This window comes from Polyodon spathula, chromosome 6 (genome assembly GCF_017654505.1).
Source record: "Polyodon spathula isolate WHYD16114869_AA chromosome 6, ASM1765450v1, whole genome shotgun sequence".
Taxonomy (NCBI): Eukaryota; Metazoa; Chordata; class Actinopteri; order Acipenseriformes; family Polyodontidae; genus Polyodon; species Polyodon spathula.
This window is the reverse complement of record NC_054539.1, coordinates 32,867,528-32,895,258: the sequence shown is the minus strand read 5'-3', so window position 1 is coordinate 32,895,258 and position 27,731 is coordinate 32,867,528.

Here is a 27,731-nt window from a genome sequence, read left to right as displayed (position 1 = left end):
AAGGAGATAGCTGTTTCCGCATCCAGCGCTCAAAGAATATCACTGACATTTGCAGATGTTTTTGAGATGTTATAGTAATAAAATAATGACTTGGATCGCATTATTGAGGAGTTTGGTGATAAAACAAATGACCAGGAGAGGATTTATAAGTATGCACGAATATGAAGAGGTATGTGAAAAATACAGTGAACAAGGGGTGGGGCTTGGCTGGAGATGCAGTACTGATGTTGTTTTCCCATGCAATGCCTTTTAAACCTGTTTTAAACAGCGTGTGTAAAACAAACAGCGTGTGTGAAAATAAATTGGACCTGTCGCACCTGACAAGCTCTGGATAAATGGACTGCAAAGGGTTAAGACTGGAGTCTTACTGGCATGGAGACTCAGACACAGAATTTTAACGCTATTTCAAAACACAGGAACAAATGAAAGGGCACATGGGCCAAAATAAGCAGTTTAACAAAATCCAAAAAAACTGTTCAGGCTGGGCAGAGCCTTCATTGAACTCTAGAGACAAATTAAAATAGCACAAACACTTACTTCGCATGACTTCTCTCCATATGCCTCTCCCCTAACAAGGAGAAGCTGAGCTTTATATAGCATGTGGCTGAGGGGTTGATTGATCATTAATCATTCAATCAACACCACCCAGCTACATGCACACATTCCTACCAAACTTAAATAAATTTGAAAAAAACAAAACACATTTCTTTAACCCACCACCAAAAACATTTATTTACAGGGCAGGCCTCAACCCTACCACACAACCACAAATACAAGTTGAATAGCATTGTAGCACTACCATGTTGAATCTTGACTACCTCCATTTAAGATCTCTTCAATGTTTTGTTACATAGAAGAGATATGACCGCTCAATTTGGCTGTAATGTAATTTACTAGAAACAGTGCAATACCCTGTTGAGAAACTGGATGACCAGCAAAGAAGTTTGCTGCAACAATGATAGTGCAAGAGCTAAACCCTTTGGTTTTGGTTGAGATTACCTCCCAGTGCTGTAATTGTAACATATTTTGTCATTCACATGTAAACTAATATTCACAAAGTATTAGGCAATATGCACAATATGTCATCATAAATGCTGAACATGTGAAAAGGGAATAATGTGAAGCCTTACAATAAATGGTTAGGAAACTAGAACAAAACTGCATAATGCAAATCATATAGAATTGTGTTTTCTTTTTTATTGTAACTTATACCCTGTTCACACTTCCATCTTTATACTGGTATCACTGCGGAACAGTTTCACACTGTCTGTTCACACTGGAGTTGTTTCCAACATTGTACCGGTCTAACTGTATTGATATGAAACCCAGACAAGAGCATGTTTAATACGGCTTACAGTTGCAATATAACTGTGAACAGATCATTGTTGCCTGGTGGATTGGTACGGCAATGGAATGGATGAGTCTGAGGCATGTGCACACTTATACCAAGGATAGTCATTACCAAGATTCTCAACTCTGCCTTAACCTCCATCATGCTTGTTTAATTCATTATTTTTTTTTTTATATTGAAACCATAGAGCCCGTCACTTTATGGGCCCTACCATATGGTAAATGACCGCGACTGGAGTTATACGTCCCGAGCCGAAGGCGAGGTCGCTAACGAAAGTCAAGGTCATCGACTACACGGTAGAGCCCGCAATAAAACGTTATTATTAAAATTATTATTGGAAACATATTTATTTATTGGAGTCTTACTCTTTCTTAGTATAATTTATCTACACATGTTGAATAGTCCGTGTAGTATTGAGTCGGACTTGAAACTTGTAGTTGGAGGCGGGGCGTCATTCAAGCAGGCAGGGATTGGATTGGCTGTTGCGGAAAGAACTGAAACAGGGTTGGGAGTTTGACTGCCTGGTTTTGAGGGGTGTTGTTTGGATCCAGCTGATGATAGAATTGTGCACCAATCGTGTCTTCCCTGTTGATTTGCTGTCCAGTAGCTGCGAATTGAGCCTTTATTACGATATTCTGTCACAGACATGATTTTTCTTGTCTCTAGGCCAGCATCAGAAAGTATGTTTAGGTAGCTTTTTATGTTATCAGATTAGTTAGATAGATTAGAATAGATTAGAATGTTAATAAAAAAGCCGGTATGTATGCGCGGATTGATTTAAAATTTAATTCACAGTTAAGCACTTCAACGTTCCAGTGGGCATCTATGCAAAACAGAAGCTTGCTAGATCTGGATGCTGATTGGCTGTTCACACTCAATCGTTTTCTAATTACAGATAAGTTACAGTAGTAAAAACATATAAAAACTGACGGCTGATACCAATAAATCCAAGTTTTAAATTGTTACTCTAATACTGTGTGAAATGCTCATCTGTTTTCTGTGCATGTGCCACCTCTGGCACTACTTTCAGAAACCTATATTTTTCATCATTACCATGGGTTATGTTTTTAGTCTGGGCAATATTAAAATAGGCTTTCTTTACTAACCCTTCTTTTTTGCATTGGTTGCAGGGACTGGAGGGGGGGGGGGGGGGGGATGTCCTCTTTTGGGGGCAAATGAAGGTCACTTTGCAACGTTAGAGGTCGGACAACTGATACCTGTCTGCTTAATTACAGGCAGGTGTGCCTCATTATATTAGAGTCAGGTCTTTTTCATTCCCAGCTCTAATTCCAAGCCCCTAGGTATTCTGTTACCTATTTTAAACCTAAGGACTACATTTTACCTTTTTCCTCACCCAACTCTCTCACTATATGTGTGTGTATGTGTGTGTGTGTGTGTGTAACATACTGTATGACTACATAATATTTAATTACATAAAGCATTTTTAACTATGCAGAAATCTACATATTCCTTGCAGGAGGGCTCTGCAGTTATGCAAACAATGTGTACAATGTTAATTCCTGTTAATAACTTCCTCTACAAAACATGCATGCTAATATCCTTACTGAGGCCGAATTGTTCACGTGTGCTAACCTAGCTCTTTAAATGAAAGCCACTTTCTCACAGGCAATTAAGTAGGCTAGCTTAGTATTATAGCCTAACAAAGCAATTACAGCATTCTCTCCCACAATGATATATTTTCGCATTTTCAGGTAGAACCTGGTGGATACCATTGATATAAATGTGATTTATTTTAGCTGACTAAAAAAAAACAAAAAAAAACACTAGAACCGCCACGGCAGTCATTTTGAATGCTCAGTACAGCGGATGCCAGCATCACGTTCTCTCCCATACCAGAGTACAGGAGGGGAGCATTGAGGCTACCTGCTGAGATGCCTTGCATTCTCAGTGAGAGTGCTGCAGCAATTCCCCTACCACTGGTCCAAAAGAATGGTCAGGGGAGGTAAGGGCTGCTTCTGAAGGAAGGAGTAGCCTTCCCACGAGGCCGTGATTGAAATCACATCACGGTCCTCCTCAGCAATGCTGACATCTGGTTCTGTAATATCCGGGGCGACCACCGGTACAGGCGGGGTCAGCTCCAGGGCCGGCGTTATCGGCTGAGCTGGGGCCAGAGCAAAGGGCTTGAGTCTGCTGCCAGGCCAGGGGCTCCCAATGCCATGCACAGCTCACCTGTGCTAGCAGGGAACATTGTGCAGGATGTGCACGCGTGGAATTTAGCCATGCTTGATGTCTGTATGGCCCCAAGGGCATTTTTTAAACACCGTGTAGCCCTGTCTATTGAAGCACTCAGGCACCAAAGGTGTAGAAGCACCAAGGACACTGAGTGAGGCAGAATACAGTACTGGTGCACCGAAGAATCGGGGCACCGAGTGCAGGTGTTATTGACATGCTAGGGCGCTAAAGCCCCGAGAGGTGCCTATCCTTAACCGTGTGTAGTCAATAAACCCGGTGTAGTGCATAGCATACACCGGGGTAGATACACAAACTCGAGTGGTTGCATTGGGCAATCAGGAGAGCAGTACAGGTACAGCAGTACCACTCCTGGTTCTGGACCGCGTAATGTATACCAGAGTGGAACACAGGCTCAAGAAGCTGTGTCATGTTAGACAGGTAGAAAAAGTGTACTACTTTTTTTTGTTTTGTTTTTGTTTTGTTTTTTAACTGCAAAGGCATTAATAGGAAAACAATATAGGCTTACACACACAGCAATTCAGCTGTTGGAGAAACACAGTCACACATCAGGCGGGTGAGCTGTAAATTTGTATTATTATAGTTATTACCAAGTGCGCCCAGTAGGTGGGCTGAAACAAGCCGGTGGATGCAACTCAACAGCAGGGCGCAGTAGAGCTGGGTCCCGGTGGAAGAGTCGCACAGCTTTTTTTTTTTTTTAACAGCAAGGCCGTAAAAGAAAAAAACACATACATGCACACAACAGCAAATCTGAGGGTAAATAGAACAGACACCATGGCAACGCGGGTGAACTGAACTTTTAAGTGCACCGAGAGGGCGGGCCGAGACAATCCAGTGGAGTCAATTCCACAGCGGGGTGCAGCAGAGCGCGGAGGCATCGATGTACCCTGTGCACCGAGCACCGTGTGCACTGTGTGCAGTGAGCACCGTGCGCATGAGGCACCGAAGTACCAAGGGCTGAGTGTGCACTGAGGGGCAGCTAATGCAGCAGTGCGTACCCTAACCATGTGTAGTCACACACCTGGTCAGGGCGCAGCATGTACCAGGAGACACACAGACTAAAACCACGGTGGGCAAGTTGAAAAATAACTGGGGAGAACACCCTTTTTTTTTTTTTTTTTTTTTGAAGGCCCAACACACCGGGGCCTACTCAGCCAGTAAGGTCTACTCTACAGAGGGGCAGGTTAGAACGCAGCCCCAGTGGAGGAATTACTCTGCTGACTGGCTGGTTTTTTTTGTGTTTTTTTTTTAAGTGTACTGCAGCTAAAATTCAGAACACAATACATGAAAAGCAGGGTTGTGCGACTGGGTTAACATACAGGCAGACACGCTACAACAACAGTACACAATATTTATTTATTTATATTTTGCCCAACTGCGTTCAGAGCAGTAGGCGGATTCCTTCAACGGCGGGGTACAGCAAAGCCTAGCCCCGGCGGAGGAACTACGTTCTCCCCAAGAGTGTAAGCTTGAAAACACACACACACTCCTTTAAATCAGTACTGCTCAGACATTAGCACACATACGACAGACAGTAAATACAGACAGCCTGCAACACAAGCGAGGCAGGCTGTGAGGAAAGGAGCAGAAAGAACCTAAAGTTTAGAGCTGTGTTGATTCCACGAAAGCAGCAAACCAGCTTTCCACACGAATGCAGGGGAACTGCAGCCGACTCAGAAAAGGTCTTTCAAAACATGCTCAGTCTTACCTTACTGTAGGTGACAGGCAAAAGAGAAAGTGGCTTCCGTGGGCTGACTGTTTAATCCCTCAGTAGGCGGGAAAAAGGATGTCACCCCAGGAAGGGGCCTTATCAGCAGCTCTGATACAAAAAGCTCAGTGAATACCTACCTAAGGCCGACATATCCCTGGGGAACTACGGCTGAAATACAATGTACAGACATTGAATCCATATTTGTTTTTATCCCATATGTATCATAAGGTACACCACTTCAGTCACTTTATATGATACATCATTGTATTTATCATTTTTTATTTACAAATTTTATTTAAACGTCTGTTATAGCTAATATCTTATTTCTTTGTTTATCCAAGTGCAGTATAAAGAATATAATTTCCAGTGTATGTATATCTTCATATTAGAAAAGAAGTTTGTGTGTTTATTTAATTCAAATGTTATTTTTTTCTGTTTTAATGTTCTTTTTAAGACTTTTATAAATCTTCAAAAAAAATGTACTACCAGAAAAAGACATCAGCTTGTTTCTCTGTAGTTATACATGAGTCAGCAGTGTTGTTTTGTATGTGTATTTTATAAATAGGATGCTTGCATGGAATATACTCCACAGCTGTGTGATGAAGGCGAAGATGAAGATGAAGAAAACTGCAGTACATCACTGGGAAGCATCCTGCAGAAGAAACCACTTAAAAAAAGAGGATAAGGCAGCCTTGCTTAACCTTGCAGTTGGCAGTCTCAATAAAATTGCATCACGACAGCCACCCATGCAAGATGAGTTTGATGCCTTTGCACAGAGTCTTGCGGAAGAGCTGTGCAGCTTGCCAAATAGCCATGCCAAAAAGTGGGCCAAATACAAAATACAGAGTATGAAGCCCAATTTGTGGGCCTCCACTCGGCACCAGAATACATCTCCCTCCCATAGCATCCTCATCTTCTCCATATCAGTCACTATGAGGGGGCGCTCACATTACATTTAAAAATGTGCAATTCATGTTTAAAAGTTTTTTTTGTTTTTTTTTACTATAGTATAGCCAGAGGACAAATGGGTCCCTTGTGGATATTATATGTAAATAGTTGGGGTGCTGGGGAATCGAAGACGGGAAGGTCTAGGGGTGGCTTGAGCCATGTAATGCAAATTATTAAGATATTTTGCTATTTGCTGCCTGAGCATTTGTTTATTGTTGCAGTTGTTCTTTGCTGTTATTGCAGTTGAGGGGTCATGAAAATATGGTAGAGGAAAACTGTATTATTATTGTTGTGTTTCGTTATTAGTTATTGTGAAGTTCCAAATATTGTTGAATATATTACCCTGTAATTGTTGGAACACTTCCTGTGTTATTTTGTGTAATATGTGAATGTCACCTTGAGAGGCGGAGTAGTGCTCTGGGGTGGGGAAAGAGCTGTGTGTATGTGTTGTGTATGTGTTGAATGTGTTGACAGTGCCGACTTGCTGTTGGCTGCCTAATAAAATCGCATTGTACCTCAGATCCTTGGTGTGTGTCTCCAGCGATTTCTGTGCTCATTGCAATATATTACGTGTACACAAAACAAAGTATATTTTAATGTTATTTCAATGACAAAAATGTGATTACGAATATACTAAGAGTGTACATACCTGAGCTACTCTATAAAGGGATGGGTCATACTCATAGGTGGGCGAGGAAGTTGGATGTATTCCCACATCTAGTAGGGCTGGGGAACACAGCGTGGGCAACTTTGGCTCCTATGCGAGTGTGCATCACAAATAAGGCCATTTTGAAATCATTGTAAGATTACACTATGTAACACAATTTTTGTTCCTGGGTAGTAAGTGTTATTTCCTAATTGCTTATGCCTCAAAAGTATAGAAAATGGCTATTATTCCCCACAAACTTTGCTTTTGTGACCAGGACAGTGATATTTCAAAATATCAATATTTCCAATGGGAAAACGGGCAAATGTGTGTCTTTTCGTTCACATAAAGTCCGAAAAAAACAACATATGAATCCAAATGAACATGTATTTATACTAAAGTAATACAAAAATGACTACAAAAGATTTAGAAGTGAGTAGTTTTTCGAGATTTACGATTATACCGTAAATACAGTGGGGGCCAATGGGATCGCTACTGATCGCGAAAAGGTGAAGCCTGTCCGGGACTGGCCAACACCGACCTCCGAGTCACAGGTACGCAGCTTCCTCGGGCTGGTGTCCCACTACCAACGCTTCGTGAAAGACTTTGCCTGACTAGCCAAGCATCTACATCACCTAACCGAGAAAGGACGCCAATTCCAGCGGGACCCTCACTGCCAGGAAACCCTCACTCAGACTCTGGTTCTCACCTTCCCTTATTCCCAAAAGGAATGTCCTGGACACTGATGCCAGCAACGTGGACATCGGGGCAGTATTGGCACAATCGACACCAGAAGGAGAAAAAATGGTAGCTTATTTCAGTAAGATGCTTGTGAAGGCGGAATGGAACTTTTGCGTCACCCGGTGGGAGCTGTTAGCCGTGGTAAGGACCATGAAGCACTTTAGACCTTACCTGTACGGACTTTGGTTCCAGCTCCAAACGGACCATGCCTCTCTCCAGTAGCTTCTGTCTTTCAAAGAGCCCAAAGGACAGGTAGCTCGCCGGATAGAGGCGCGGGATAGAGGCAGCAGGATGACCCAGAGGTAGGCCCCATCCGTCAGTGGAAGTTAACCGGACAGTAACCTCGTAACCACACTGCCGCCAGTGTGATTCCTGCACTGCCAAGAAGGGCCCCCTGAACCATGGACACTCTACACTGCAGCAGTACCAAGTGGAACCCCTCAAGTGGGTGGGAGTCGACGTCCTGGACACTTTCCCCTGCATAGATCGCAGCAACCGTTACATTCTTGTGGCCATGGACTACTTTACAAAGTGGCCCGAGGCGTATGTGGTGTCCAATCAAGGTGCCACTGTCTGTGCCGATGCCTTACTAGAGGGGATGTTCTGCCAGTTCGGGGTCCCCGAAGAGCTACACAGTGACCAGCAAAGAAACTTCGAATCCCAGGTCCTTCGTAGGGTTTTTGACCATCTGGGTATTCAGAGCGATGGGTTGGTGGAGCATTTTAATAGAACGCTGTCCACCCAGCTGGTGATCCTGAATTCCAGCCATCAGCACAACTGGGATATTCACCTGCCCTTGATGCTTCTGGCTTACCGGACCACCAGCCAAGAATATATGAGCTGTACCCCAGAAGCCCTGATGTTTGGCCGTGAGCTGCACACCCCAGTCGAGCTACAGGCCCGCTCTGGGTCTGCACCGACCAGGCACCATGCCGGACCTGCTCCTGCCTCACCGGGCTCAGAGCCTGCCCGCTCTGGGTCTGCACCGACCAGCTGCTGCCGCCGTGCCAGTCCTACTCCTGCCTCACCAGACTCAGAGCACGCCCGCTCTGGGTCTACATCGACCAGCCGCCATGATGGTCCTGCTCCTGCCTTGCCGGGCTCAGAGCCTGCTCACTTTGGGTCTGCACCAATCAGCCACCACCACCCTCTCGGTGTTCCTCCTGCCTCACCGGACTTTGAGCCTGCTACGACTGGGACCAGGCAGCAGACCCTGCGTCTGAGCCAGCGACAGCATAGGCTGTCAGCTAATTTCAGTCGCCGACTTTTTAACACCATAACCACCTACAAGCAATACAACAATTACGCGATTGGTAGGTCTAGGTGTCATGTAAACAGACGTTTTTGAATTATTAACCAACCATTTGTGGCCTTGGAGATAAAGGGGTAAGAATATGTGATGCGTTTTCAGATTTAGTCAGCCCACTCAGCGCCATTAGCCGATGTCTCACGTCCGAGATACCGGGGGGTTAGATCTTTATTTTGGACTGGCCACAAAAGGAAAAAAATAGTACACACTCACTTTTAAAAATATACACAGTACCCTTTGACTTCTGTATCCCCTTTGTCTGGAAGAAATCCCCCAATCAGAACATTAAAAACAACTCAATTTAAAACATTGGGGCGGTTTTTCAAAACTGTAACCACCTTCAAACATTAACCCCCCCCCCCCCCCCCCCCCCCCCCCAAAAAAAAAAAAAAAAAAAACATGATTTGATAGGGCTATGTCTCAAAAACAATAACATCGTTGACATATAAGAAAATTTCAACATAGAAGATAATGTCAAATTAGTATTTTAAGGCAATGGACAAGTATGTGGTGGTCCTTCTCGTTATGTTAAATGCCCTCATCTTTGATCAGGACATTTAGCTGCACATTATTTTTTCTTCTTTGAAGTATTATGATTCTTAACTGGAAGTCCATACAAAACTTAAAGCTTCAACATGAGTACTATTGATTGAGTGATTCTTCAAGAAAATCATTAGATTCTAAAACAGTGTCTTCAAGTTACTAGTATGCACTAATTAGCCAAATTCTGGTCCAAAACAGGTTAGCAGGTTCATTTGTGTGAGGTCTTTTCTTATTAAACTTTTCACTCATGGCTAACTTTAACAAAGAGAACATTCATCTTAATTGCTAAGTTAAAACGTTGAAACCTGCAACTGCACTTAAAGCTTAAAGATACATGTGGGTGCTCTAAACAACTGAGTTAATGGAATATCACATCATTTTAAAAGTGCAATAAACATTGCATAAACAGTGCATAAAGATTAATTTTGCAATAACCCTCTGTAAAGTATCAAGTGAGAAAATGGTTTTTGGCTCTTTCCTTGATCAACCCCCTACTGTTATTTTTAATATAAACTACAGGCATTCATTTGGCCATAGTTGTAGCCTGCATGCATAACTTTTTGTTATTTGGCTATTTTTTTCTATCGTAAAGAACAAATGATCACAATCTAGGTAAATGCATTTAGATAACATTGATATCTCTTATGTTTGTAATCATGCAGGAGGTTCTAAGTAGAAAAGGGCAGTGCTTTTGTTTCAGGGAAACTGAGATCAAAAACGTATGTATAGTACCATGAGGATCTATGAAATCCTTTCATTCTTAAACTGTACTTACATTTCCAGTCTCAAAAGATTAATTTAGCGACTGTGTTTATGAAAAATGTAGTAGAGCATAATGAAATGTAGTAGAGCATAAAGAACAGACCACCATTTAAGAACACATGGGGTTTCATTTAACTGTACTGTAATTTAGCATTTTACTGTACAGATCTCCAGTGTATGTTATTTGCTGTGTAGCATGTATTTAGTCTAATCCCTATGTTAGATATTTTGGGAGTGTGGGTACTGCATACTGCGATAAACTGTCCTGCACTCAGGATTATGTAGAAGATGATTTCTTAAAATTCTTGGGCACCGGTCCAGGAACTGCACATGGCGAAAGCACGGCTACACTCTCTATTTGTAGCAAAGGGGTTCTTGTCAGGTCTCCATAAACAGCAAGCAAAGCAAACCTGCAAAAGTAAAGGTTAACTTTAAATACCTTTACTTATTATTAGTAGTAGTTAGTCATTTAGCAGACACTTTTATCCAAAGTTACAGAGAGTTGTGGGTGACCTATGTATTACAACTGCTGCTGCAGAGTCACTTACAACCGGACCTTGGTTTTAAGTCTCATCTGTAAACACACGGGGTTCAGTGACATGCTCAGGATCACACACAGTGGCTGAGCTGGGATTTAACAGAGCATCTTGGTAACAAGCCCTTTCTCTAACCACTGGACCACCAGGCTTTACCCCTGTCTAATTATACTGAATGGTTTATTAAATGAAATAAACTATGTTGTTTGTCATAAGCAATATAAGGGGTTCCAATCCAATTGATCCCTAATGGTTCTGCTAAGAAATACATAAATAATATGGTTTAATGTAAACTTATTGTTGGTCTGTATTAATCATCAATGCATCCTACAAATTATAAAAATGAGTACAGGGGTCCTAAAACTAACCAATTCCCTTGTACAGTAGTTCATTACGGAGTATTGCAAGTAGTATAAACCTACAGGTTCTCAAATAGTGTTCACAATAGATGTCATGCTAAACATTATGAAACACAATTATTTTTAATATATCATATTTTATTAATAAGGTGTTTGAGGCTCTTTCTAAATAAATTCCATTCCAGTCACAGGATGTGTCATTTAAAATGGAAAGCAACTAAATATTTCCTACTAATGCAATGCTAATGTCAGTATGACTGATGAGTATAGGCCTCACTATTCAACAGTCAACTGGTCATATCACAATGCAATAGCTATGTTAAAATTTAGAAAGGTCAGGTTACTTAAAAAAGTTCCAGAGCTAGTTCACCTCGAGCAATAATGCAACCCAAAAAAGAACCACAACTAAATTAGATCATTCCTCCCCCTGTGTTCTTTGTCCAGCCCCTGGCACTGATACATTAAATGGTCTGATGTTGCCTTATCATTTTGATCCAAGCAGCGTCATATGACTGGTGAGCTTTAGTTACACCAGGTGAAACTATAAAAAGAACTTTCACAGCACTACCTACTTAATATAGTTTAACTGAAAAGGAGATCTAATGTCAACAAGTTCAGGGTCTCTCTAAATACGTGATGGTTCTCCAGTTACACTCTAGCTTCTGAGTGCCTGGGAATGACAGGACAGGGTAGAAAATCTAAACATAGGCATGTCTCTCTTTAAAGAGGTGGACCGTGAAAGTGATAATAGTGAGACAGGATTAGGAGTATAAGTAGCAAAATGATTAGGCTGTCAGGGGGCTGCCCCAGAAAACAGCTTAACTTAGCTTTACTATAACCTACTTACAATGATACGATTTCCGCTTGCCATTTAATAAGAAAAATAAAAAAGCAAACATGTATCACTGTAATGCTATTAAAATTTTATCTGTTTAACGCTATTAGAGCTGACACGCTATTATCTTTTAATTTTATTGTGTAAGTTCAATTAATTACTTTCAATCATGGTAGTGAAAGTATGTCAATCATGGTGGTTTCCAGACTGTCCCTGACTTGAGGGGGGGGGGGGGGGGGGGGGGGGGGGCAAAAAAAAAAAAATTGAGGGGGCTACAGACTATATTGTGAAGCAAGTATTTAAATGTGTGCTGTGTGTATTTTACCCTCAAAAAGGATAACAAGAAAGTGAAATGATCACAGTATATTTTCTTAAAACCAGCATTCACAGGAACATTTTATATGTTAACGGGGACTGGGATCGTTCAACACAGGCAAGCTATCACTGTGACTTTTTTCCCTGGTCTGTGCTCTTCTGGGAATAAGAGATTTTTTTTTTTCTATCTCTTATTTTCTCTCTTTGTTTGTTCTTTTGCCTGTACTTTTCTTGTTGTCTGGGGCTATTGACTCTGAATTGCTCTTTACCTCACAAATGTGCATGTTTAACAGAAAATACATAATCATGGATCTCCAGGTAACAAAACCAATGGTGTTTAGCCCAGTAAGCCAATGGAGGCAGGGGTAATTATTTGGAGAAGTTAAATAATAATAGTAAACTGTTAAAAAATATTCACCGTTAACAGGTTATGGAGTGTACTGACAAGAATGGAAATGAATGTGCATACCGAGTGGGTGACTAAGTTTATTGATTGAGGGCAGCTTACTTGAGTTGTGAAAACGGAAGGAAAAGGGTTGCCAGACAAAGAGCAGTTATCATTTGTTCCTGTATTATGGCCTGTATATAGTGGTAACCTTTCAACCGTGAATATCTGCAACTAGCACTTTTAATGAAGGTTCTCACGGGCCGGATTTGGCCCTTAGGGCTTCAGTCAATTGAAGAACTCTGATGTAGACATTGCCCAAATGGTCCATGTAGTATATCAACATTTCATATTTCTTCAACCACTGCAGCAACATAAGCATATGAGATTGCATGGCACCAACTCTTTCAAGCTAAGAAAATAAACTGGATATTTCTATTGTACAGAAGATAGTATTGCATGTGAAATATCTGAAGACAATAGATTGATGAATACCTCAGGAACCAGAAATATGGAAAATACAAACAAAGTGCAGCTGAACTGATTCTGTACAACCACAAAATAAATAAGGGACTGCATATTTTCTATTACTGTCTAGTTATTTGATCCAATTATAAATAAATGGAAGACCTGAAACTATAGAAATAATCAGCTACAGAAAATCATGTTACATGCTGTGGCAAAGTACCCGCCACTGTGTGTATTTTGTGTTATCTGTTGTGTGTTAATGTTGGTGTATAGTCATTGGTACACATTTTCACAAGTTTTTACAAAGGAGGATACGGACAACATGCCCCACATGTCATCCAGTTCCTATCCAGTTTTAAATAACTTTAGCATAACCGAGGCAGAAGTGTTAAAGGGACTAGGAGCTCTTAAAATAAACAAATCCCCTGGGCCAGATGAGATCCTCCCAATAGTACTCAAATAAATGAAAGAAGTTATTTACAAACCACTAACCAAGATCATGCAGCAGTCTCTTAACACAGGGGTGGTACCGACAGACTGGAAAATTGCAAACGTAATACCAATCCAGAAACTGGGAAACCAAAGTGAACCAGGTAACTACAGACCAGTAAGCCTGACTTCTATTATATGCAAACTTATGGAAACTATAATAAGATCCAAAATGGAAAATTACCTATATGGTAACAGGGTCCTGGGAGACAGTCAACATGGTTTTAGGAAAGGGAGTTCGTGTCTAACTAACTTGCTTGATTTTTTTGAGGATGCAGCATCGATAATGGATAATTGCAAAGCATATGACATGGTTTATTTAGATTTCCAGAAAGCTTTTGACAAAGTCCCGCACAAAAGATTAATTCTCAAACTGAACGCAGTTGGGATTCAAGGAAACACATGTACATGGATTAGGGAGTGGTTAACATGTAGAAAACAGAAAGTACTGATTAGAGGAAAAACCTCAGAATGGAGTGTGGTAATCAGCGGTGTACCACAGGGATCATTATTAGGTCCTCTGCTATTCCTAATCTACATTAATGATTTAGATTCTGGTATAGTAAGCAAACTTGTTAAATTTGCAGACGACACAAAAATAGGAGGACTGGCAAACACTGTTGCAGCAGCAAAGGTCATTCAAAATGATCTGGGCAAGATTCAGAACTGGGCAGACACATGGCAAATTACATTTAATAGAGAAAAGTGTAAGGTACTGCACGCGGGAAATAAAAATGTGCATTATAAATATCATATGGGAGATACTGAAACTGGAGAAGGAATCTATGAAAAAGACCTAGGAGTTTTTGTTGACTCAGAAATGTCTTCATCTAGACAATGTGGGGAAGCTATAAAAAAGGCTAACAAGATGCTCGGATACATTGTGAAAAGTATTGAATTTAAAACAAGGAGAGTAATGTTAAAACTGTACAATGCATTAGTAAGACCTCATCTTGAATATTGTGTTAAGTTCTGGTCACCTCACTATATAAATTATATTGCTGCTCTAGAAAGAGTGCAAAGAAGAGCGACCAGAATTATTCCGGGTTTAAAAGGCATGTCATATGCAGACAGGCTAAAAGAATTGAATCTGTTCCGTCTTGAACAAAGTAGACTACGCTGCGACCTAATTCAATCACTCAAAATTCTAAAAGTTATTGACAGTGTCGACCCAAGGGACTTTTTTGACCTGAAAAAACAAACAAGGACCAGGGGTCACAAATGGAGATTAGACAAAGGGGCATCCAGAACAGAAAATAGGGGGCACTTTTTTACACAGAGAATCACGAGGGTCTGGAATCAACTCCCTAGTAATGTTGTTGAAGCTGACACCCTGGGATCCTTCAAGAAGCTGCTTGATGAGATTCTGGGATCAATAAGCTACGAACAACCAAACGAGCAAGATGGGCCGAATGGCCTCCTCTCTTTTGTAAACTTTCTTATGTTCTTATATTCTTTTGTTCTTATGATATAAACAGGTCACTGTAACACGAGTGTTTAAAATATATATGTGTATTTAGGCACGAGGATTGCACAGCACTTCACGTGGCAGTAAAACGTAATAATATGTGAGCACGGGTAATTGCACTTTATTAATTCATGTGCAGTTGTACCGTGACTCCGATTGAATGATTGATTAGCAATCGAGTCACGGTACAGCTGCATAAAAGCTGCATGTTTTCACCCACTCTGGGTTGTGTGTTCGGTGAATGGAGAACGGGATTGGAGATGGAGGTAATAATAACAATAAGAAGAATTATAATAATCATTAGTTAAAATATCTGCTCACCGTGTTTTGTCTGTATAGTCCATTTTGTTTGTCTCTTTTGTTTTGGTGAATTTGCGGTGTCCTGTATTTTTGTTTGTTACAACCTTTTTATTTTCTGTTCATTAAATGCTGAGTGAAAGCATTTGCTCAGCTCCACCAAACTCCACCTCTCTTGTTGTTTATTTCCTGGCTCTGGTCTGACGCCACCCACTCCGGCTGTCTTTGTGACACGTGGTGTCAGAACCGGGATTACCAGCGCCCCCTAGACGCAGACCAGAGCAGGAACAGCAATTTCTTGTTTAAAAAAAAAACAAAAAAAACCCAACAAAAACAAAAACAAAAAAAATCTGGGACAATGCTGGGCTGGAGGCACAGTCCATGCCCATAGCCATCTGGATCCTGTGGCTGATGGACAGGGAGCAATGGGAGGCATACGAGAGGGAACACACCCCAAACTCCCTGGAGGAAGGTGTGGAGTTGGTCCTCTGCTACCTGGAGGCAGCTAAAAATAGAACAGCAGCCCAGGTAGCAGGTTCTCCAGTGCCCAGGCGGGGGGATAGCGGGTATCCAAAGCCCGAGAGGGAGCTGTTCCCATCTCCACCAGAAGAGGGTGAGTGCCTGCTGGGTTCACTTCCCCTACCATCACCACCTGGAGAAGAGGAGCAGGTGCTTCCTCTGCCACCATCACCTTCCCCTGCAAGTGAGGGAGAGCCGCGCCAGTCACCTACAAGTGAGGGAGAGCCGCACTAGTCCCCTGCAAGTGAAGGAGAGCTGCACCAATACCCTGCAAGTGAGGGAGAGCTGCAGCAGTCCTCTGTAATAAGGGTAGACTACACAACGCTCCCACCTCCGCCGCCAGGAGACTACACGCCGCTCCCACCTCTGCCGCCAGGAGACTACACGCCTCCGCCACCTCCATCGGCAGGAGACTACACGCCTCCACCACCTCCAGCAGGAGCAGCAGGAGCTGCCTCTGCCTCCGCCACCTCCCCTCCACCTCCACCACCTCCACCAGCAGAGGGTGAATGCCTGCTGGGTCCCTGACCACCAGCAGAGGGTGAATGCCTGCTGGTATCACTTCCCCCACCAGTAGAGGATGAGTGCCTGCTGGTATCACTTCCCCCACCAGCAGAGGATGAATGCCTGCTGGTATCACTTCCTCCACCAGCAGAGAATGAATGCCTGCTGGTATCACTTCCCCCACCATCACGAGGAGAGTAGCTGGAGCTGACACTACCTTCACCAGAAGGACAAGGACTAGATGCTGGAGGTCCTCAGCAGCTCATGCATAGGCTGCTGAGGGAAGCACGGGGAAGAACATAAGAATATAAGAACATAAGAAAGTTTACAAACGAGAGGAGGCCATTTGGCCCATCTTGCTCGTTTGGTTGTTAGTAGCTTATTGATCCCAAAATCTCATCAAGCAGCTTCTTGAAGGATCCCAGGGTGTCAGCTTCAACAACAATACTGGGGAGTTGATTCCAGACCCTCACAATTCTCTGTGTAAAAAAGTGCCTCCTATTTTCTGTTCTGAATGCCCCTTTGTCTAAACTCCACTTGTGACCCCTGGTCCTTGTTTCTTTTTTCAGGCTGAAAAAGTCCCTTGGGTTGACACTGTCAATACCTTTTAGAATTTTGAATGCTTGAATTAGGTCGTCATGTAGTCTTCTTTGTTCAAGACTGAACAGATTCAATTATTTTAGCCTGTCTGCATATGACATGCCTTTTAAGCCCGGAATAATTCTGGTGGCTCTTCTTTGCACTCTTTCTAGAGCAGCAATATCTTTTTTATAGCGAGGTGACCAGAATTGCACACAATATTCAAGATGAGGTCTTACTAGTGCATTGTACAGTTTTAACATTACTTCCCTTGATTTAAATTCAACACTTTTCATAATGTATCTGAGCATCTTGTTAGTCTTTTTTATAGCTTCCCCACATTGTCTAGATGAAGACATTTCTGAGTAAACAAAAACTCCTAGGTCTTTTTCATAGATTCCTTCTCCAATTTCAGTATCTCCCATATGATATTTATAATGTACATTTTTATTTCCCGCGTGCAGTACCTTACACTTTTCTCTATTAAATGTCATTTGCCATGTGTCTGCCCAGTTCTGAATCTTGCCCAGATTATTTTGAATGACCTTTGCTGCTGCAACAGTGTTTGCCACTCCTCCTACTTTTGTGTCGTCTGCAAATTTAACAAGTTTGCTTACTATACCAGACTCTAAATCATGAATGTAGATTAGGAATAGCAGAGGACCTAATACTGATCCCTGTGGTACACCGCTGGTTACCACACTCCATTCTGAGGTTTTTCCTCTAATCAGTACTTTCTGTTTTCTACATGTTAACCACTCCCTAATCCATGTACATGTGTTTCCTTGAATCCCAACTGCGTTCAGTTTGAGAATTAATCTTTTGTGCGGGACTTTGTCAAAAGCTTTCTGGAAATCTAAATAAACCATGTCATATGCTTTGCAATTATCCATTATCGATGTTGCATCCTCAAAAAAATCAAGCAAGTTAGTTAGACACGATCTCCCTTTCCTAAAACCATGTTGACTGTCTCCCAGGACCCTGTTACCATATAGGTAATTTTCCATTTTGGATCTTATTATAGTTTCCATAAGTTTGCATATAATAGAAGTCAGGCTTACTGGTCTGTAGTTACCTGGTTCAGTTTTGTTTCCCTTTTTGTGGATCGGTATTACGTTTGCAATTTTCCAGTCTGTCGGTACCACCCCTGTGTCAAGAGACTGCTGCATGATCTTGGTTAGCGGTTTGTAAATTACTTCTTTCATTTATTTGAGTACTACTGGGAGGATCTCATCCAGCCCAGGGGATTTGTTTATTTTAAGAGCTCCTAGTCCCTTTAACACTTCTGCCTCAGTTATGCTAAAGTTATTTAAAACTGGATAGGAACAGGATGACATGTGGGGCATGTTGTCCGTATCCTCCTTTGTAAAAACTTGTGAAAAGTAATCATTTAATATATTTGCTATTTTTTTTTCTTCATCTACGATTTTGCCATTTGTATCTCTTAAACATTTAATCTCCTCTTTGAATGTTCTCTTGCTGTTGTAATATTGGAAAAACATTTTGGAATTGGTTTTAGCTCCCTTGGCAATGATCACTTCTATTTCTCTCTTGGCCTTTCTAACTTCCTTTTTGACTTGCGTTTGCTTTTTTGTGTGCTCTTTAAAGTACTTTCTTTTTGGTCCTTTTTTAATGCTCTGAATGCATATTTTTTTTAATTGATCTATTAAACCATTTTGGCAATTTAGTTTTACATTTAGATTTGTCTACTTTAGGGATATAATTGTTTTGCGCCTCTAGTACTACATTTTTGAAGAACAACCATCCTTCTTCTGTGGGTGTTTTCTCTATTTTACTCCAATCTACTTCTGTTAGTCTCTGTTTCATACCTTCATAGTTTGCTTTTCTAAAATTGTAAACCTTAGCTTTAGTCATTACTTTTGGGGATTTAAAAAACACTTCAAATGAGACCATGTTGTGGTTCGAGTTTGCCAGTGGTTCTCTGACCTCTGTTTTAATTATTCTATCTTCGTTATTTGAAAAGACTAAACTGTTTTGATTTCTGGTGGTTGTGTTTGACGAAGTTTCTTTTTTTCCCTGCTTCTGCCTACCTGAACCCAGCTGTTCTGACCTTCTATCTCCTTGGTGGCTTTCAGTCTGTTAGGGGTGATGCAGACTTCCATGAATTGTGGGTGTGCCAGTTCCTCAAGATCATGTTGCTGTCTCACTTCTTCCAGCTCCATTTCTAGCATACTTACTAGTTTATGCAAATCCTGAATAGCGCGGCACTTTACGCACACTTGGTTTAGCTCCGCTGGATTTTCTCGGATTTCCCACATAAAGCAGGTGTTACAGATTACTGGCTTGAAGACCATGTTGAGGGTTTTTTTTTAAGTTTAGTTTCTTCTGCAGCTGTCAGCCTGCTTTCAAACTGCTTCTAAACTGCTCTGTACTTTTCCACGCCTGTACTTCTCACACTCGTTGTCGCTTCCACTCGCTGTCGCTGGGAAGACTGCCTCGTTTAACTGCGTTGTTCTGCTGTGCTGTTGGCTCCTCCCCTCGCCCGTGTCTCAGAAAGGCGCTGAATTTGAATCAGCTGCTCCGAGTTTCAGCTTGTTTGTTATCAGAAAAACACACGCGGCTGTTTGACTTTGAGCTGCTGCTGTGTTTCCCCAATGTCCTCTGTTTTCTGATTAAAGCAATTTAAGGTGCAATTTCTCCTTTCTGCTTCTAAAATGCTCTGTACTTTTCCACGTCTATACTTCTTCCACTCGCTGTCGCTGGGAAGACTGCCTCGTTTAAGAACAACCCGGCCGCAGTGGCCGAGAAGAGGGCCAACACCCGCACCCCAGCTTGTCCTAACTCCCTGCCTCGATTCGCCCAAGGATGCCTGCCTCGTTTCGTCCAAGGATGCCTGCCTCGCTTTGCCTAAGGATGCCTGCCACGCTTCGCCCAAGGAGGCCTGCCACGCTTCGCCCAAGGATCCCTGCCTGGCATTGCCTGGGGTTACCTGTCGTTCCGCATCGCCTGGGGTTGCCTATTGCTTCGCATCGCCTAGGATTCCCTGTCACTCCACATCGCCTAGGGTTGCCTGTCGCTCTGCATCGCCTGGGGTTGCCAGCCGCTCCACATTGCCTGGGGTTGCTGGAACTGCTTTGCCTGGGGTTGCAGTCAGCTCTGCTTTGCCACAAGGGGTCAGTATGGTCGGAGCCCCACCAGAGGGAGCTGCCGTCTATAAAGGGGGGGAGGTCAGGAGACCACCGTCCCCCGCAGCAGTTTCGCTGCCGGAGATCTTGGGGGAGGTCTGGAGACCACCAACCCCAGCAGCTTTTCCGCTGCTGGACTTGCCCCAGCTGAAGGAGTCAGTCTGGGAGCTGTCAGCACATCTGCTGACAGCCGCATCATTGGCAGCATTTCCACTGCCAGTGGTACAACGGGAGGAGAGATTCACCCCACTGTCAGCACGTCTTGCCACCCATCAACCCCTTAAAGTCCCTGTTCTTGGCCCAGGACTTTGATCGAGACTTTTGGGATTTTAAGGGGGGAGGTGTCCATTGAGTCCATGTATGCTTTGCACAAGGGGGGGTATATGTGGCAAAGTTCCCGCCCCTGTGTGTATTTTGTGTTATCTGTTGTGTGTTAATGTTGATGTATAGTCATTGGTACATGGGATATAAACGGGTCTGTGTAACACGAGTGTTTAAAATGTATATTTGTATTTAGGCACGAGGATTGCACAGCACTTCACGTGCAAATAAAACGTAATAATATGTGAGCATGGGGAATTGAACTTTATTAATTCGCGTGCAGTTGTACCGCGACTCCAGTTGAATGATTGATTAGCAATCGAGTCTCGGTACAGCTGCATAAAAGCTGCATGGTTCCACCCACTCAGGGTTGTGTGCTCGGTGAGTGGAGAACTGGATTGGAGACAGAGGTAACAAAATCAATAATAATAATAATAATAATCGTTAGTTAAAATATCTGCTCACCATGTTTTGTCTGTATAGTCCGTTTTGTTTGTCTCTTTTGTTTTGGTGAATGTGCGGTGTCCTGTATTTTTGTTTGTTACAACCTTTTTATTTTCTGTTTATTTATTAAATGCTGAGTGAAAGCATTCGCTCAGCTCCACCAAATTCCACCTCTCTTGTTGTTTATTTCCTGGCTCTGGTCTGATGCCACCCACTCAGAGGGTCTAGAACCCCCCCCCCCCCCCCCAAAAAAAAGCACCAAAAGAAAAAAAAAATTCTAATTTTAGAGCAGGAGTTCTTAAACTGGGAGACGAGACAAGGGGTGCCAGAGCTGGGGGGCCATGTCCCCCCCCCCACCCCACCCCCCTCACTTTTTGATAAAAGAAACATGTGAATGGTGCATCTATTGCACATGTCGTGAAAACTTTGGTGTGCCAAATGTGTCAGATCATGACTGTATAGAAGTGAGAGAGAAGGATATGTCACCCAATTCAGTTGCAGACAGACAGCCTATCAGTGTGCAAAGCAACCGCACGCAAATTCTGATTGGAGCCTTTACTTTTGCAGTAAGCTAACGTTAAGAGCGAGAAATAGATTACTTTTAAAGCAGGAAATATATAAAGAACTTAGGATAATTCATTAGTATAAAGAACGAAAAAATGAACGCCTTAGAAGGTGATAATATTGTGGATGAGGCTACAAAAATGTTAATTTCACCACCATCAAAAATAAAATAAAACAAAGCAACATATTCAATTATTTCTCCAGGAGCCACTCTCCACAGCAAAGCAAAAACACTGACAACTTAAACGCAATTTTCTTTTTTGTTTTGAAGTAACTGATCTTTGAATTTAGTCCGGGGGGGGGGGGGCATTTTCCAGGTGGAACAAATTTTGCGTGGCACCAGCACCTCTGGTTGTGGTTATACTCTGCGTATACTTTTACTTTGTGAGATATTTATTTGAAATAAAAGTGCATTCTCAAAATAATATTTTCATTTACTCCTGAAAAGCATTATTCCTGACCCTCCCCGGTACATCCTCATCTGCTGGACCTTGCCCCCCCTCTTTTAGAAAGTCTCGTTGCAGAACGATTTCATGGTGGCAGCGAAAGAACCACATCCCGAGAGAATTAACTCAGTTGTTAATTTAATCATTGTCCAACGCAGTGGCCAATCCAGACAGATAATTGACAGCAGTGACAGTTAAGTGTCCCAAGCCGCACACGATAGACTGCTAGGTAATATTATAGTGTGCAGTGAAGTTGACAGGTCTTGCTTTTAATTGTTTTATTTTATTGTTTCACCTTTTGGTTCTAATAATTTCAGCAAGCCAGCATTACTTAAATTTGCATAATATATTGAAAGCACCAGCTGGCATTTTTCTTAATGTTCAGTTGTAATAATATAGTGATGCCGGTGTATGTAACGGATGGCAGTGCTGATGACAGGGAGAGACAACTGACATTCTAAATGTACCATAGCAGGCTGTAGATCAGTCTCCAACCCTTGTCCTGGAGAGATACTGGGGCTGCTGGTTTTCATTCCAACCAATCTCTCAGTTACTTAATTGAACTAATTATTGGCTTAATTAATCAAGATTAACAAGTGTTCCAGATATTTAGCCACTGATGATGTAAAGACACCTATAAAACCTGAGGATAGGGGCTCTCCAGGACCAGGGTTGGAGACCCCTGGAGTAGAGCATAATTAGGGATTACCAATCACACATATTAATCAAAGTGATATACATTGAATTTATAAACGCTAAAAGTTAAGTAAAATTAATAAAAGGCCGGATGTCAAACAGGTCAACATTTAATTTTGAACTTATATAAAAAAAAAAAAAAAAATTATAAAAAGCTTAGACTAAACAATGACAAATATAGAATGACAAATATGCATAAAACATTTTGTTATGTCTAATTTTATTACACGTATTATAGAAATCAAGTTGAAAAAAAACAATTGTGTTACTCTGTTAGGGTTTGTAAATAATATAGCATTTATAGTATTGCACTTATTGAGACAAATTAATTTACTTTAATATAAGAATTTAATGATCATATTTTATATGTTGTAAGCAAAACATTAACTTTTTAAGATGCCTACACACACGTTTTACTGCAGCTGCTCAGTGGGTAACTCCCACGTTTCACAGATGGTATACACTAGCTATGTTTCCATCAAACTTTTTTGATGTGCTAAAACATGAAAGGAAAGGATGACAGCTGGGATGGAAACAGGCAAAATTCGGTTAATTAATGAAAAAAAAAATCTGTTCAATAGGGATCGATAAAAAAAAAAGTATACTATACGATAAATGAGATACATTAATGCAATTACCACACTTTCCAAACTAATTCTATCAGCTAGCGCAAAGTGTTTTCAGTCATATGATGTATTTACATGGTTCATTTTTAATTAATTCCTATAATAATGTTCCTGGACCAAGACAAATAAAGCTGGATGAGCCCGGACCAGCACATTTCTTCCCAGACAGGGCACTTAATTAAAACTTAATGACACACATCATATGTCAATCAAACACTGGACTTGCCCCCATATTATCAAAAAGACTTATTCTTGACTCACTTATTCTTTTCTGGAGGAGCCCAGACAGAACAATGCATTCAACTTAAATAAAACGTATCATACGATGTACGTTATTTACCGGTAAGTTGAGTTAACTGCTCCATCTAGGCTTGTCCGGCAGGTTTTTTTTTTTAAATATATATAACAGAAAACTTCTGCAATATTTTTTTCTATTTCTGCAGAAGACAGTAAGAGAAATGCAGTGACATATGGTGTGTGTTATTTAAGTTGAATATCTGATACTGGACTGTCATTCTGTCTACTTTATTATTATTATTATTATTTATTATTATTATTATTATTATTATTATTATTATTATTATTACTACAATGATTACTTAAATTGCATATGGGGACACAGAGACAGTAAAGCTTCCTTACCCATGGATATTTACAGTTATATACAAAAAATACATATCAAGAATTACAGTAAAATTAACCCTTTGCGGGCCTATGTCGGAGCTGGTCCGACATTACAATTTTTCTTTTCATCATTCACAGTTTTTCTTTTCCTATCATCAAAAAGGCATCAAAAAAAAAAAAAAACGGAGGTGGATCTGAGCAATACTCATAGTCCTTCACCACAGACATAAACAAATAAGAGAGCTGCTTCCGCATCCAGCGCTCAAAGAATATCACAGACATTTGCAAAGCTGTTTGATATGTTATAGTAATAAAATAATGACGGATCACGTTATTCGGGAGTTTGGTGATAAAACGAGTGATCAGGAGAGGATTTATCAGTATGTACTACTATGAAGAGAAATGTGATAAATACAGCGAACAGGGAGTGGGGCAGGGCTGGAGATGCAGTACTGACTGTCCTTAGTGTGCAGTGCCTTTTAAATTTGTTTTACTGTGAACAAAATTACTTCTAAACAGCGCGTGTAAAATAAGCAGCTTGTGTGAAAATAAACCCTTCCAAGTAGGCTATTGGCATGGAGGTGATGTCTAATTGCAGATTTGGAGACTTGGTGACTCCAAGATGCAACCAAGTACTGTAATTCTCCAACTACGGCCCTTGGATTCTTCTTTGCCTCTTGAACCATCTTCCTCACTGTGCATGGGGGCAAGATGCACTTGCATCCTCTGCCAGGCAGATTTACCACTGTTCCACTGGTTTTGAACGTCTTAATTATTGCCCTAACAGTGGTAAGTGGTTGTGGCAGAGCAAAGCTCTGCCCTTTAAATTGGCAGGGATGGGGTTAACTTCCCCTACATGCTTGGGTTTATTATGTTCAGGTGGCTGGGGTTGATTAGTTGATTAGGTTGATTAACGATCAATCAGCGCCCAGCCACCTGATATAAAAGGAGGCCTCTGCTTCTCATTTGGGGAGAGGGAGCTGAGGAAGCAGGTTGTTTTTTTTTTGGTTGTTTAGAAAGTTTGAATCCAGTGAAGGCATTGCCCAGCCTGGAAACTGTTATTTTTGTAAGTTTTGCTTTTTATCTTTTTTGTGTTTAATTGCTTTGTTTTGGCCCTTGTGCCCTTTCATTTTGTGTTTATTTATAATAAAAGTATATTTGTTTGAACTGAAGTCTGTCTCTGGGCCTCTATCCACTCGCCAGCCTGCCACATTTGGTGTCAGGAGTGGGATAGCGCCACCTAGAGGCTCAGAGCAGTATTTTTGTTTTGATTTGTGGAATTTTTGGGATAATTTTTTTTTTTTTTTTTTTTTTTAAAAAAAAAAAAAAAAAAAAAGCGGCAAAGCAGGAAAAGCAGCAGCAGCTGAAGAAATGTAAGCTGCTGCAGCCACCGCTGGAGGACCCGGCCAGCCTCTTCCCCTGGTGTTCCTGGTGCGGGAAGGAGGACCATCGTTGGAGGTCCTGCCCAGGCGTGCCACCGGCAAACTGGTGTGGCCGGTGTGAGGAGGATGGCCACAACTGGGCAGGATACCCCTACAACCAGGCCCAGGAAGAGGTGCCGTGTTCACCCCGGGCATCAGGGGCCACCCCACTACCTCCAGCACCACCACCTTCACCACCGTCCCAGGAGATCTGGGACTGGTTGATGCACCCTGAGGCAGACCTCGTCCACGATCTCCCCATAGTTATCAACACGCTGTGGCGTCGAGATGGGGAGAGGTGGGAACAGTGGGAGGAACAACACCACCCGGCCTCCTTCCCAGAGGTTGCCCTCATGGTGGTTAATTACCTGGCTGTAGACATGGGAGATGCCCCGGTCACTCCAATAAAGAGGGGTGAGCCACCTTACCGAGAGCCAGAGAGGGGTGAGCCGCCTTCCCGAGAGCTAGAGAGGGATGAGGAGCTGCCGTCGTCCTCAGAGCCAGAGAGGGGTGAGGAGCTGCCGTCGCTCCCAGAGCCAGAGAGGGAGGAGGAGCCGCCGTCGCTCCCAGAGCCAGAGGGGGGTGAGGAGCCGCCGTCGCTCCCAGAGCCAGAGAGGGGTGAGGAGCCGCCGTCGCTCCCAGAGCCAGAGAGGGGTGAGGAGCCGCCGTCGCTCCCAGAGCCAGAGAGGGGTGAGGAGCCGCCGTCGCTCCCAGAGCCAGAGAGGGGTGAGGAGCCGCCGTCGCTCCCAGAGCCAGAGAGGGGTGAGGAGCCGCCGTCGCTCTCAGAGCCCGAGAGGGAGGAGCCGCCGCTCTCAGAGCCCGAGAGGGAGGAGCTATGGCCCAAGGATGCCTGCCTTGCACCGCCCAGAGATGCCACGCCCGCTCCGCTCAGGGATGACACATTTGGATCTCCTGGGGTTGCCTGTTGCTTCGCATCACCTGGGGTTGCCTGCTGCTCCGCATCGCTTGGGACTGCTGGTGTCTCCTTTTTGTTTTCTAGGGTTGCCGAGGGTCCACTGCCGTCACCGCCTCCGCCACTAGAGGGAGCCGGGCCGCCTCCGCCACCAGAGGGAGCCGAGCCACAGTCGCCGCCTCCGCCACCAGAGGGAGCCGGGCTGCAGTCGCCGTGCTACCTTGGAGATTCGGGGCCCCCTCAACCAAAGAAGGCTTGGGGGCTCCGACATCAACCCCGCCCACCACCACCCACCATAACAGCCCACCCAAGGGACATAATTGGACTCTTGGGGGGAGGGGGGAGTTGGCCGATTGCGGCCGGTGTACGTTGTACATGGGGGGGAGGTGTGTGGCAGAGCAAAGCTCTGCCCTTTAAATTGGCAGGGATGGGGTTAACTTCCCCTACATGCCTGGGTTTATTATGTTCAGGTGGCTGAGGTTGATTAGTTGATTAGGTTGATTAACGATCAATCAGCGCCCAGCCACCTGATATAAAAGGAGGCCTCTGCTTCTCATTTGGGGAGAGGGAGTTGAGGAAGCAGGTTGGTTTTTTTTTGGTTGTTTAGAAAGTTTGAATCCAGTGAAGGCATTGCCCAGCCTGGAAACTGTTATTTTTGTAAGTTTTGCTTTTTATCTTTTTTGTGTTTAATTGCTTTGTTTTGGCCCTTGTGCCCTTTCATTTTGTGTTTATTTATAATAAAAGTATATTTGTTTGAACTGAAGTCTGTCTCTGGGCCTCTATCCACTCGCCAGCCTGCCACAGTGGTATATTAAGGTTTTAACTGTTTTTGTACCCATTGCCTGATTTATGAAGGTCAACAACTATTTGTCTCTTTTCATTTGTGAGTTCTTTGCGTTTCCCCATGGTAATGGATAACAAATGGATTTTACATGAATGTTAGCTCATTTTTATACCCCAGTGAAACAGGAAGCCAAGGAAGGCTTCCTGTTTCACTCGGGTATAAAACTGAGATGTACTTAAAAAAAATAGAATGTTAATGCAGATTTAATTTTGTTTGACTTTATTTATAAGAATCTTTCGGTGTGCCAATAATTTTGACACCTATCTTTTTGAGAAAAAAATTATTACTTGTTAAAAATAAACGTTTTCTCTGAGCAATTGTATTAGTATAAAAGAATATAGTTTCCCATATTTTTTTAGCATAAAATATAGCTCATTACCTGTGTTGTTTATTTTATACAGCCTTTTTTGCTCATCTTTATCACGGCTGCCAATAATTTTGGAGGTGCCTGTGTGTGTGTGTGTGTGTGTGTGTGTGTGTGTGTGTGTGTTCTGTAGGTTCGCTCTGCTGTGTAGTGCATTTCAAAGCAAAGACTAAACCATGAGCACTAAGGCGCTTTCAAAAGAACTCCAGGACAAAGTTGTTGAGAGGCACAGATCAGGGGATGGGTATAAAAAAATATTAAAGTCCTTGAATATCCCTGGAAGCATAGTCAAGATGATTATTAAGAAGTGGAAGGTGTATGGTACCACCAAGACCCTGCCTAGATC